Here is an 11,937-nt window from a genome sequence, read left to right on the forward strand (position 1 = left end):
GGGCATTCCCTAGATCAGCGTTGCTTCCTCCTGCAACTTGGAGTCTCCAGCATGTCTCACATAATCATGTCACACTAAGAATGGAAAACACATTAAAGCACAATTCCCATTTGGATTTGCATAATCACTTAATTGCAGCCTCCGATTTTCTTTCCTCCTTAGCACGCCGGGCTTCACAGCCACCAAGGTGCTCAGATCTCATATACACCTGGAATATCTTTTAACTCCATGATAGGAAGATTCGCTTCCTTTTCTGGCCTGATATTTCATGGTCAGTGGTTCCCTGTCTTTCCCTTGAACTGTGGGGATTTTGAAATGCTTTCTAGCACAGACCTTGAAGCCGCAGTGCTGTCTGGTGCAGTTATGTCTCCTCTTCTTCAACAGCTGACAGGGGCAAGACTCACTTAAATGATTTACCAACATATGTCTGAGGAAAGATGGGAAGGGATTGGTTTGGGAGTTTGCACTGGGTAGTGGGATGAAAAAAGGGAAAGGAAATGTATATAAGGACATGGTAGAAAGGAAAGCAACGTTCATGGACTGACAAAAACCAAACTGTGGAGAGGTGGTTTTTTCCTAATAAATTGACAGAAGCATTCATTACTGCATCAGGTAGACTATGTGAGAGGCGGCACCAGCAAATTCCCCAGTCCCTACTGTGTAGCGTTGCCATATTCTGAAGAGCAAAAAAGAGGACAAATTTGTAGGTGGACCGAGGGGGAAGGAATTAAAGCAGTACAGTGGTACCTCTGGTTAAGAACTTAATTCGTTCTGGAGGTCTGTTCTTAACCTGAAACCGTTCTTAACCTGAGGTACCACTTTAGCTAATGGGGCCTCCCGCTGCTGCTGTGCCGCCGCCGTGCGATTTCTGTTCTCACCCTGAGGTAAAGTTCTTAACCCGAGGTACTATTTCTGGCTTAGCGGAGTCTGTAATCCCAAGTGTTTGTAACCCGAGATACCACTGTATTAATCGTGTATGTGCTGGTGTTTTGAAATAGTTAATCATGGTAATTAAAAATGAAAATTTCATACCCTCTAACATTTTGTGAGAATTATTCGGGGGGGGGGGGACACCATTCTGCATCTCCATAGTTCCCTCCCTCCCACCCATTAACCCCTTCCTTGTCTGCTTGCTCGCCCCCTCCTTCCCTCCCCTCTCTAAACTTTGCTGTCTATGGCCTCCTGCTCACCAGATGCTGTGTCTCCAGACGGAAGGGGCACAAAGCCTAACATGGCCTCTGAAAGACCACGCCAGGCCTGGCAGTCACCAGAGACAGCACAAGGCCTAGAGCCCCCCCCCCCCCGAAGGCTGTCCCAGGCCTGGTGGCCACTGAAACCAACACAAGACCTAGAGCAGCCGCTGGAAGGCCATGCAAGGCCTCACCACCACAAGTCCTAGAGGGGCCCTCATAATAATGGTACAAAAAATAAAATCCTGGACACTTTGCAAAATATTAAAAATCCGCCTGGATGGTTATTTTACTTTTGGGGAAAAGGATACGTCTGGGAAAATCTGGATGTATGGCAACCCTACCACTGTCATTCTCACCCTCCTGAACCATGATGCATACAGCAGCAATGTATGATTACAGACTCAGGTTCATTGGGAAGGACCATAGCTCAGTGGTGGAGCATCTGCTTTGCATGCAGAAGGTCCCACTTCAGGTAGGATTGGGAGAGGCCCTTGTCTGAAACCCCACAGAGCTACTACCAGTCAACATAGAACATACTGTGCTAGATGGACTAATGGTCTGACATGGTATACTGCAACTTCCTATGTTTAGTCCCCTTTTCCAGTGTATCGTAGACAGCAACAGTAGGCAGAGACAGAAAGTAGGTAGAAAGGAAGACATCCCAGGCCACTTATTCCAGTAGGTGACTTGTGTTTATATGCATGATTCAGCTCACTGGACACACACTGCCATTGCTGGAACTTGCAGCATTTCTTTGAATGGGAAGTGAATAGGACCCAGGCAGATCAGTGAGCAAGCATTGCCAAGGTGTTGAAGGAAATGGCTGTGTGTACCATGTAGCCAGCCCAGTGTCCCCTCAGCAAGTCCCCTTGTATAGTGGACAAAGCTGTCTAGATGCATGCCAGTGTTGAAGGGAGATTCAACTGTCAGTTCAGTTGAGAAAATGAATGAATGAATCTTTATTGGCATCAGCCATTGGCTATAGCAATAAAACAACTATACAATATACAAATAACAGAAATAAAAAGACAATTATATAAAATACATTTTAGGGTTTTGAATCAAGTCAAATAGTGGATCTTATTCTGATTGCCCCAGCTAAAAACCTTGCAACTTTTGCTGTCTCCAGCTCATCTTGATCTGCCAAGAGAAAGGACACTGTGGCAGTGGTTGGGCGACCTGGAATGGACAATAAAATAGGAGTGATAATCTCATTCCTCAAGTCTTTATAAAGAGTGCAACCCAGAAGGGCATGCGCCACTGATTCGGTACTACCATCTCCACAGGGACATAAGTGTTTTTTGTGTGGAATCTGTTGGAATTGTCCCTCAAGTACAGCCGAGGGCAATACATTCAATTTTGCGAGAGTAAAAGCGCATCTATATTTTAGAATTGCTAGGTTACGCAGATAGGGTGCCAGAGAGTCGAAATGGGAAGGTGGAAAATTGTCATACCACGGGCAAAATTTCCTTATTGTGGCCAAGTTGTTCTGATGCTTGATATCATTTAGGCACACAACTGAGGGCTCGTCCATGTTGTGCAGGTGTGTGTGTGTGTGTGTGTGTGTGTGGCGGGGTGATTAACAAAATCACTTCTGGCAAACTGGGAATATCCCCTCACTCAAGCAGTTTAAGACATTCCACACCTTTCCTCAGCAGAGTTTCTTCTTCTTTGAGAAAAATAAGTGGCTCACGTAAATGTAAACTAAGCTTTAATAATATAGAAAACTGTAATAACAAAATAACATAATGAGAGAAACTAAATACAGTGGTACCTCTGGATGTGAACGGGATCCGTTCTGGAGCCCTGTTCGCATCCTGAAGCAAACGCAACCCGAGTCCACACGTCTGCGGATCGTGATTCACCGCTTCCGCGCATGCATGTGACCTCATTTTGAGCGTCTGTGCTTGCGCGAGCGGCGAAACCTGAAAGTAATGCGCTCTGTTACTTCCAGGTCGCCGCGGAGCGCAACCCGAAAATATTAATCCCGAAGCTACTTTAATCCGAGGTATGACTGTACATGAGGCAAGTCTGAGGCAAGAGACAAGAAGAGGCAGTTGGTCCATCTTAACTGACACTCTTAACTGAACAGACACTGAAGGGAGGGGCTGATTCTGGAGCAGAACACACAAGCCCCGCCCACCAGACACCAAACACTCTACTATTCAAATTAGGCCCCAGTGTTTTTCTTACAGTCCACACTTCTGCTTGTCCCACCTCTTCCCCCAAGGGAAACCACTGAATCAGAGCCAATTGGGCAATTCTACAGAATGACATTTGCTCTGATTTTGGTGGTAAGGAGTGGGTTTTCCCAGGGAAAGCAATGGGGCAAACAGAAAATCACTTAGACCCATGCCTAGACGCACAGAACAAGCGGAAAACCTCTCAGACCTATGCTTTCATGGGACAAATGGAAGTGTGAACAAGCCAAAAAGAGATAGGTTTGAGGAGTAAAGCTGGAAATCAGGAAGAAAGGATACTCAAGATGGAGGAATACAAGAGTGGTCAGGAAGACCTTGCTCAATCAAGCCTCAGCAAGGAAAGGAAGCCTACCTGTCTAGAAGTATTCAGTGGTGGGCTTGGGAGGGTGGAGATAGTTCAGAAGGGCCTTCACAGAGAAGGCTACCATCTGCAGTTCAGTTATTCACCACACTGGGTAGACATACTAAATTACCTGAGCGGTTCCTGCCCAGATTGTAACTTGCAAGTGGTTTCCATGATCCAGGGCCTGTTGCCAAAGAAGCCCACTTCACTAATGCACACTCTCTCTCTCTTTCTTTGTGTTTTTTTGTGTGTGGTCTCCCTCCCTCCCTCCCCCCCCCTCTCTCTCTCTGTGTGTGTGTGTGTGTGTGTCAGAGAGAGAGAGAGAGAGAGAGAGAGAGAGAGAGAGAGAGAGATCAAACCCGGAGCCTTGCTGAGAGATCAAACCCAGAGCCAGCCTTGGCCAGAATAAATTTCTTCTGTTTGTTTATTTTATAGCCTCCAACTTTTCCCAGAGGAAAATGGGGATACTTTTCTATACAGAAAACCACCCTTATTTTCACACCACATTGGGATAGATAACAAGGTTTTAGAATCAGAATTTATAAACCAATATGAAATCAGGGATACCTGAGCAGTGCACAGAATTAAAATATAAAACGGGAATACAGATCCTTATGAAAACAAGAATTAAAAATATAAAACAGATATAAAACAAACTAATTTATGGAGGCTTGTTAGAAAAAGACAAGCTTTCAACTAATGTCAATAACCTAGCAATATTGGGGCTTGCTACAGTTCTTTGAGAAGTCCGTTCACCTTCCTTGGTGGGCATTGTTGTGGCCAAGCCCTGGGCCACGCAAGTGATCCAGCAAATGGCAGGCTGGATCAACCAGCTGCTGGCTAATTGGCCTTTGCTGGCAGGCTTTGGTCAGGCGTTCCCCTGGCGGTGGGCCCAGCAAACCAATCGGGATGCTTGGGCCTGCTCCCAAGGGTCATTAAGTTGTGGTTTGCCCAGCGCTCTGCCCTGTTTTTTCACGATCTCCCTCTCCCTCCCTTAACTTGAATGCTTCTCTGGTGTTATGACCTTGCTATGGACCAAGTTGGCTGTCGTGTTCGGGGCCAGGCAGGAATTTTTCCATTTGGCAAATTGGCACCAGCTATCTGGCTTTCGCCTACCTCATAGCAATTGGCAGACCTTTGTAAGGCAGTTAGGCATGGAGTGAGTCTAGATATTGGCTGGAGGGGAGGTTGTAGCCTCCGCCTGCCCCTCCTTGGGAAAAGGGTATCCTGTTTGTTTGTTTTAAAATAATTTTTATTAAAAAAAAATCTTGATTTACAAAAGTACCTGCATTGTTTCTTTTTTTCAGGTTTTAAAGTCTTTTCTACAAATCAGTTACATCCGGGAGGAGTGGCTTCTGCCTGTCCTCCAGGCAGGGGTGGGGGCCATACCACTCCTCCAACGGGGGCCTTGTAGGGGGCACCCCTATTTGATGTAGGTCATAGGGCATCCCCCCAATATGTGGTTTACCTTTAGATGCACTTCCAGCAGACTGGCTGGAGTGGACTAGCAATGGCTTTACCCAATGCCCACGCCAAACCATTCTCTTCTGTAACCAATAAAGTTGTGGCCTTATTCAAGCCCAAATTTAAAATGTTATTGTCTATGTGCGGCTATTCATTTCCCTAAGGAACTGTGGGGTCTTAGGGCCTTGGCACGCAATCCCAGAGAACTGGTGTCACAATGCTAAAAGCAGGTGCTCGAGGAACAGCATGCTTTATTGCAGGTGTGTGTCATGTGTGCGTGTGTGCAGAACCCCATATACAACAGTTTTTATGGTTGCAAAGGATCAGTTTCTACATTAAGTGGAATCCAGTTGCATTTTCTGTGGCTGTTGCATTTCAGGCTGCGGATGATGATGATGCATTGGGATGTGGTCTCCCATATTAATGCAAATACATGAAGGAAACCTCAACCTACCTTCCTCCATGGTATTGCTATCTTATCCATCTCTCTCTCTCTCTCTCTCTCTTTCTGTAAAAAGTGCTGTGGAAACATAAAGACCAACATGTTTGTTTCTTTTTATAGCATAAGCTTTTGCGTACTAGTCTATCCTTCTGCATCTGATGAATTTGAATCTAGACCTTTGGGATCACTTCTAACTTTCTAATTCTGTGATTCTATTATTGTATGTGGGCAAACAGCTTTTATGCTGGAACTTTGGGATGCCATATTTTGAAGAGCAAAAAAGAGGACACCCACTCACCCACAACCCCCCCCCCCTTTGTTTGTTTGTTATTTCCTGCCAGTATTTGTTTATTTGTTTATTTATTTGTTACTTCTTGCCAGTGGCCATTATGCTTTGTGACACCCCCCCCCAAGGCCTCAGGCTATGTGCACTGTGACCCAAGCAAAGTGGACAGAGACGCCTCAAACTCTTCTTCTTGACCCACACACCAGACATGCTCCTGCCACCACCCTCCTCCCGGATCTTGACCAGGCAGCTGGAGAAATAGGAGAGCTGGCAGGGAAGGAGGGAGGCTGGGTAGCAGAGGCATATGGCAAGTCCAATGGCCAAGCTTAGGAAACGCACCAAGCACAGGAGCATGTGTGCCTTCTCTCTGCCTCTTCCCCGCCTCTTGAGAGGTGTTGGTGGCACCTCATGCTTCTCCTTCACTGCTTCTCTCTCTCTCTCTCTCTCTCTCTCCTCATAAGCCTGGTTCCTGCCTCAGTGCTGCCCACCAATGGCAGGGGAGGGAGGGAGAAGGGCCGCCTTTCTCTCCGCTCCCTCATGGATCTGGCGGGGTTTAGGAGTGGGAGAAGCAGCAGCCCACTCACCAGGTCCTGCAGCGATGGAGGCCCTGTTTAGCCAGAAATGAAGGGGCACCAAGGTCCCTCTATAATCTGGCCTCCATTTCTCCCCAGAGCAGCTAGGTTGTTGCAGCTCAGTTCAGCTGTGCTCTTCCCTGACCCTTCCATCTCAGCTTTGCCTCAAGGACTGCAAGCTGCTTTGCAGATTTTGAAGCGACCCTCCAGGAGGGACGTCACAGGCATGGACACCTGTCCAGTGGCACCCTCCTTGGCCAGCCTCAGTTGTGCCCCCCCCAACTGCTCTTGGCCCCACTGGGGCTCCTGGGTGCACGTTGGAAGCGGTAGGCTCTGCCCTGCACCCTCCCCATGGCCCCTCATAGGGCTCCCACAGGGCTCCGCTGCCCCGAGTGAGAGATGTGCTCCTGGAGGGTTCTGCCCACCTTGGTCTTGAATCTGGTGCATGGCACTCAGTCACTACAATGGAGGGCATTGGCAGCCACCGCCAGTGGAGAAGCCAAGACTCTGTCTGCTCGCTCATGGATGGTCCTGCCTCACCTCGCCTTCTTAGCCATGCCTACCTTAGCCACGCCCTTGAAGCTCCACCAGAGGCGCCTCACTTGTTGCACCTACCAGGCCCCAGGGCCTCCCAGTGCAGGTGGAGGTGGCCTGGCTGGCCAAGTCCTCTCTCTGCTGCAACCGACCCTGTTGGAAAAGGCTGGGAATGCCATGCAAAAACTCCTGGACATTTTGTGTGGCATTTTAGGCCTGAAAATGAGGACGTGTCCAGGAAAATCTGAAGTATGGCAACCCTACATAGGTCCCCAGTAAAGCAAGAATCACTAATATTTTCTCAGGTCTACCAGTTGGGGTGTCATTCTGCAAAACACATCTAAATAACAAACAATCGACCAAAATACAAACCCAAAACAAGGGTAAAGGTAAAGGGAGGACCCCTGACTATTAGGTCCAGTTGTGGCCAGCTCTGGGGTTGCGGCGTTCATCTCGCTTTATTGGCCGAGGGAGCTGGCGTACAGCTTCCGGGTCATGTGGCCAGCATGACTAAGCCGCTTCTGGCGAACCAGAGCAGTGCACAGAAATGCCGTTTACCTTCCCGCTGGAGCCGTACCTATTTATCTACTTGCACTTTGATGTGCTTTCAAATTGCTAGGTTGGCAGGAGCAGGGACCGAGCAACAGGAGCTCACCCCATCGAGGGGATTCAAACCGCCGACCTTCTGATCGGCAAATCCTAGGCTCTGTGGTTTAACCCACAGCGCCACCCGCGTCCAAAACAAGGGTAGTTCTTCCAATTGTCAGCCTTTCATTATATTAAAAAAAATATTACTGTATATATAAATAAAACAGGATGAAACAGAAAGGTCAGAAGTAAAGAAAGATAGATTTAACCCATAGGCCATGTACATATACTGAATTAATTTCTGTTCATTTAGTGTTGATTATAGTAGTAAAGCAGGCAGGGACAGAGGCAGACAGATGGCTTTACATGCACATTTGTGTTTGTCTTATCTCTCAGTCAAATAGTTTTAAATCCTTTTTGCTCTCCAGCCTTCATGACGTCCTAGTGGTTACTTGGCAGCTATATCTCATCAGGAACTCATGACTGTCACCAAGGCCAGCAAAGCCTGGGAGCCTTCAAACACAGACTCCAAGGTAAATACAGTCCCTCAGAACAACCCCTTGGAAATAGAATACACTTGTTCAGAAAACTTGCTTCACTGGTCATTGGATACAAAATGGGTTTCCTCTGGAACTTTCTGGAGGATTCAGTTTTCTGTTATAAATGGCTTAACCTGTCATAAGTCATCTGAGGTCTGTCTTACCACCAAAGCTTATGCTATTTTTTGAAAGAATTTTTAAGGTGCTATAAGACTCTCTCTCTCTCCTCTCCTTCCCCCGCTCTGTCTCACTGTAACCTACTTAACAAGACTTTCCCTCTGAAGAGGTGGGAGAGAAATTTGGTTCAATTTGCTTTTTAATGCAGACTAAATTCATATTTCCCAAAGCAATATGTGAACTGAAACACAGCCATACTTAGAAATTTGCATGATGCAGTTCTAACCAAACAATGTGCATATGAATACTTATACTAGGGGAAAGTGTCACAGAAACACACATATCAGTGAAAATAACATACAAAAACTACATTATATGAGGGGGGGGGGAATGCTCTGAAATAAGAACAAATTTTCATGAAGACTTTTAAAAAATGCTGGTGCAGAAATGTGACAAATTGTAAAAAGTGAAGAACTTAAAGAATCCAAATGTCCGATTTATCCATCCCAATCCCTCTGGGCTTTGCTCAACCCATGGCACAGGTGCCAGTTTCCAGCACCTGAATACCGCTCCCCCTGCTCAACCCCTGGAAGACATTAAGCTCTCTTTCCTCTGGCTCTCAGATCCTCAATAGAAGGATTCTCAGATTTGGTCTTGGGGAGGAAAGTGGCACAGCTCTTTCCAAAGTGATAAATGTCATATTTCTCTGCTGATGCAGAATAAAATGTTGCTCCAACTGCAGTGCCAGGCCTGCAGGCCAAACTGAATCATTACTAACCTGCACCACCCTTCTTTTTTAACGAAGGGGGGGGGGGTGGAGAGGCAGACAGGGAGAGAGAGGGAGAGCGGGGAGCGGAGAGAGCCAGTCTGGAATCCAAAGTGTCTCGTTGGCCAATTTCTCCCTCTCAGATGGGCCATTTTCTTTCTTGTGTAGCTGTCTTACCCTTGCTCACCTCACAACATTTCTCTCTCAGCTCAGCTTTCATAGATTGGATAATGGCAGCTGAAAGGAGGCTCTCCCACTATCCTAACCTGAAAAAAAGAAAGATGAAGGGAAAGAACTCCTAGTCAATTATTTGGTATTTTCATTCAGAAGAAGACTAAATGTAGGTTGGCTCTATTGCATGTATACATCCATGGGGAAGGAGGGTCCATTAAAAAAAAAAGGAGACTGAAACCTTCTGGGAATAGAGAGGGAAAGAGAAGACAAAGGGAGAGTCTCATATATTCAATTTCCTGAGGAAAATGTCAAAGTTGTTACCCAAAGTGAGATCATGACTGATGCACCATTTACTCCAGGGTCATGAAAGCACTCTTCAAATACCTGGAGGGTTTTTATATAGAGGAGGGCAATGCAGAACTGGCCCAGCCTTAGGCAAGGTGAGGCCACTGCCTCAGGCTGTGGAAACCCTCCAGACAGAATGCCCTCAGGTGCCCCAGCCACCTCCATTATTGGCTGTGACTAGAGGCACTGATTTGGGGCAAGGTTATGTCCATTTTGGGTGAGATATCACCCAGAGTTCAGTGTGATCTTGCAATGGAACATGAGAGGTGGGCGGGGGCTGAGTTTTGGTGTTGCACAGGGTGCCACTAAAAATGTAAAGCCCAAAGTCCTCCACTCATCAGGTGTGCATAGAAGGAAGATTTTGACATTACCATTGGGACCACTGGGAGGGGGAATAACCATAACCACAAATTTCCTATTTGTTAGTTCAATCCTGGCAAGGCTTTAGATATGCCTCCCTCTCCCTTACAGTCCGATCATTTAAAGCGCAAAGTGAACTTAGGTCCCAGATATTTGAAAAACCTCCACCTTGCCTACAGATCCTCTCATGAGTTAAAAAGTCTAGGGTGGCGGTGGCCTGGGACAGTGCATTCTGCTGTGGAATTCCTTCTCCCACAGGTACATGTGGCATCCTCATTATGTGGTTTCTATCATATGCTAAATAAACACTTGTGATGAATACTTTTTAAGGACACACCCTAGTCTTGTGACTAATTTGTTTTAAAGCTTTTTGTCAGTATTGTATGTTAAAGTTGTTACAACATGCCCTTGGACCTTGTGGTAAAGGGCTGAGAATAAATTGTTGTTGTTGTTGTCGTAGTAGTTGTTGTTGTTGTTGTTGTTGTTGTTGTTGTTGTAAGTGCTCTGTTAATGCATCAAATCTCAAAACCCGAAGAATAGCTTCATTCCAAATTGCCTATGGGGGACATGGATCAGGTGAGTTCATATCATATCAGAATGTGCAATTTTTGGACACCCCAGATCCCCCTATCTTTGGCACAAGGCAGAGGCTGGGCACTAGTGCTTTTGAAAATGTGTGTGTGTCTTTTGGGATAATAACAGAGGAATATTATAAGTATTTGATGAGTTCTGGTGCTGTATTTTGGCTGTTTGCTGCAACAGCAGTTCAGAGAACAGTTCCCCTGCATCCTTCCTTCCTTGCAATCATGTATTGTTCAATTATCCAGGTTTGGTCTTGAGACCATTAAGCCTTATAAGGTTTTTTCTGCCTCTTTTGTTCTTCAGGTATTTGGCTGGCCTCACACATTATGGGGGAGATGTGGGAGGGACCTTTCTGAACCAAAACAACTGCAACAAGCTCTTATTTTGCTAAGTTCAAACAACCCAAGACAGGCTTTGTTAGTTCTATCTCTTTCCTTTGTCTTCTTCATAAGATCTCAGACCAATCATGTAATGTACTGAAACTCAAATGGAGGTGGGGGGGGGGTTGGAATATGCTACAACATCTCTCTCACACACCCAGCTCCTGTCTTCTCCCCCTAAAGTATGCTTTTAGTGCTCTTGAATTATGTTAAAATATACCAAACACACATTGTTGGGTTCTTTGATGAAAACTTTAAATTGGTGTTCCAGGGCACAATTCGATGTCTGCCTCATTCTGTGATAAAAGGACTTTAAAATGCTGTTTTAGAATAGAATAGGATTGAAAGAGGTTTTCTTGCTGTTTTTTAATAGTGTCTTTCATGCTCAAGGTATCCCTAAGGGCTGTGGAAAAGCAATGATTTAGACTCAGGAAATACTTAAAGTATAGACAAATGGAACACCAACATGCTCTTAGAAATAGCTCATGCAAGGTATCATGAGACTTATTTATTATTAGCCACTACCATGGATGATTGTCTTGCGCAAGCCATTTATGGTGGTTGCAGGGGGGGGGGGGATGAATGGGGTGCCTGCATTAAGTTGGAAGGTGAAAGGGTTGAATCAGGAAGTGAGTAAATGTGACTTCTACCACCCAAGGACACTAGAAGTTAAGTCCAAAGTCCACTCCTCAAATCATAGAGTTGGAAGAGTCCAGTAGGCTCCTGCATCCAAGGGTGTGGAACTCACTATGTGTCCATTGAGATTCTCCTGAGATTATACCCCTTGATCCTATTTTACCCTTCCCCTCTTCCTTTTGTGTTTCTGCCTGGCTGGACTGTATTTAATAAGGCCTCTTGCTTGTCTGGAGGAAGGATAGAGATGAGTGTGAGAGGGTTGTAGAAACTAGTTTACTGTACAAAGGTAGCATGTGCATCCATAGCCCTGTACACTTTTATGTCTGGCCCCACTCACCATTGGCATGTGGCCCTCAGAAAGCTGCCCAAGAGGAAATGCAGCTTTTGGGCTGAAAGAAAGCTCCTAACCTTTGTC

The 11,937-nt window shown here is 46.0% G+C and overlaps 1 long non-coding RNA gene across 1 annotated transcript; it reads right to left on the reverse strand.

The window, feature by feature from the left end:
- Positions 1 to 2,243: 2,243 nt before the first annotated feature.
- LOC308468680 lies at positions 2,244 to 9,280 on the reverse strand. The gene is made up of 3 exons (XR_013981811.1): positions 9,233 to 9,280; positions 5,656 to 5,721; positions 2,244 to 2,372 (listed from the first exon to the last, which is right to left on the reverse strand). It is a non-coding gene; the product is annotated as an uncharacterized lncRNA (long non-coding RNA).
- Positions 9,281 to 11,937: the final 2,657 nt, after the last annotated feature.

This window comes from Podarcis pityusensis (genome assembly GCF_964106645.2).
Source record: "Podarcis pityusensis genome assembly, chromosome: Z".
Classification (NCBI taxonomy): Eukaryota; Metazoa; Chordata; class Lepidosauria; order Squamata; family Lacertidae; genus Podarcis; species Podarcis pityusensis.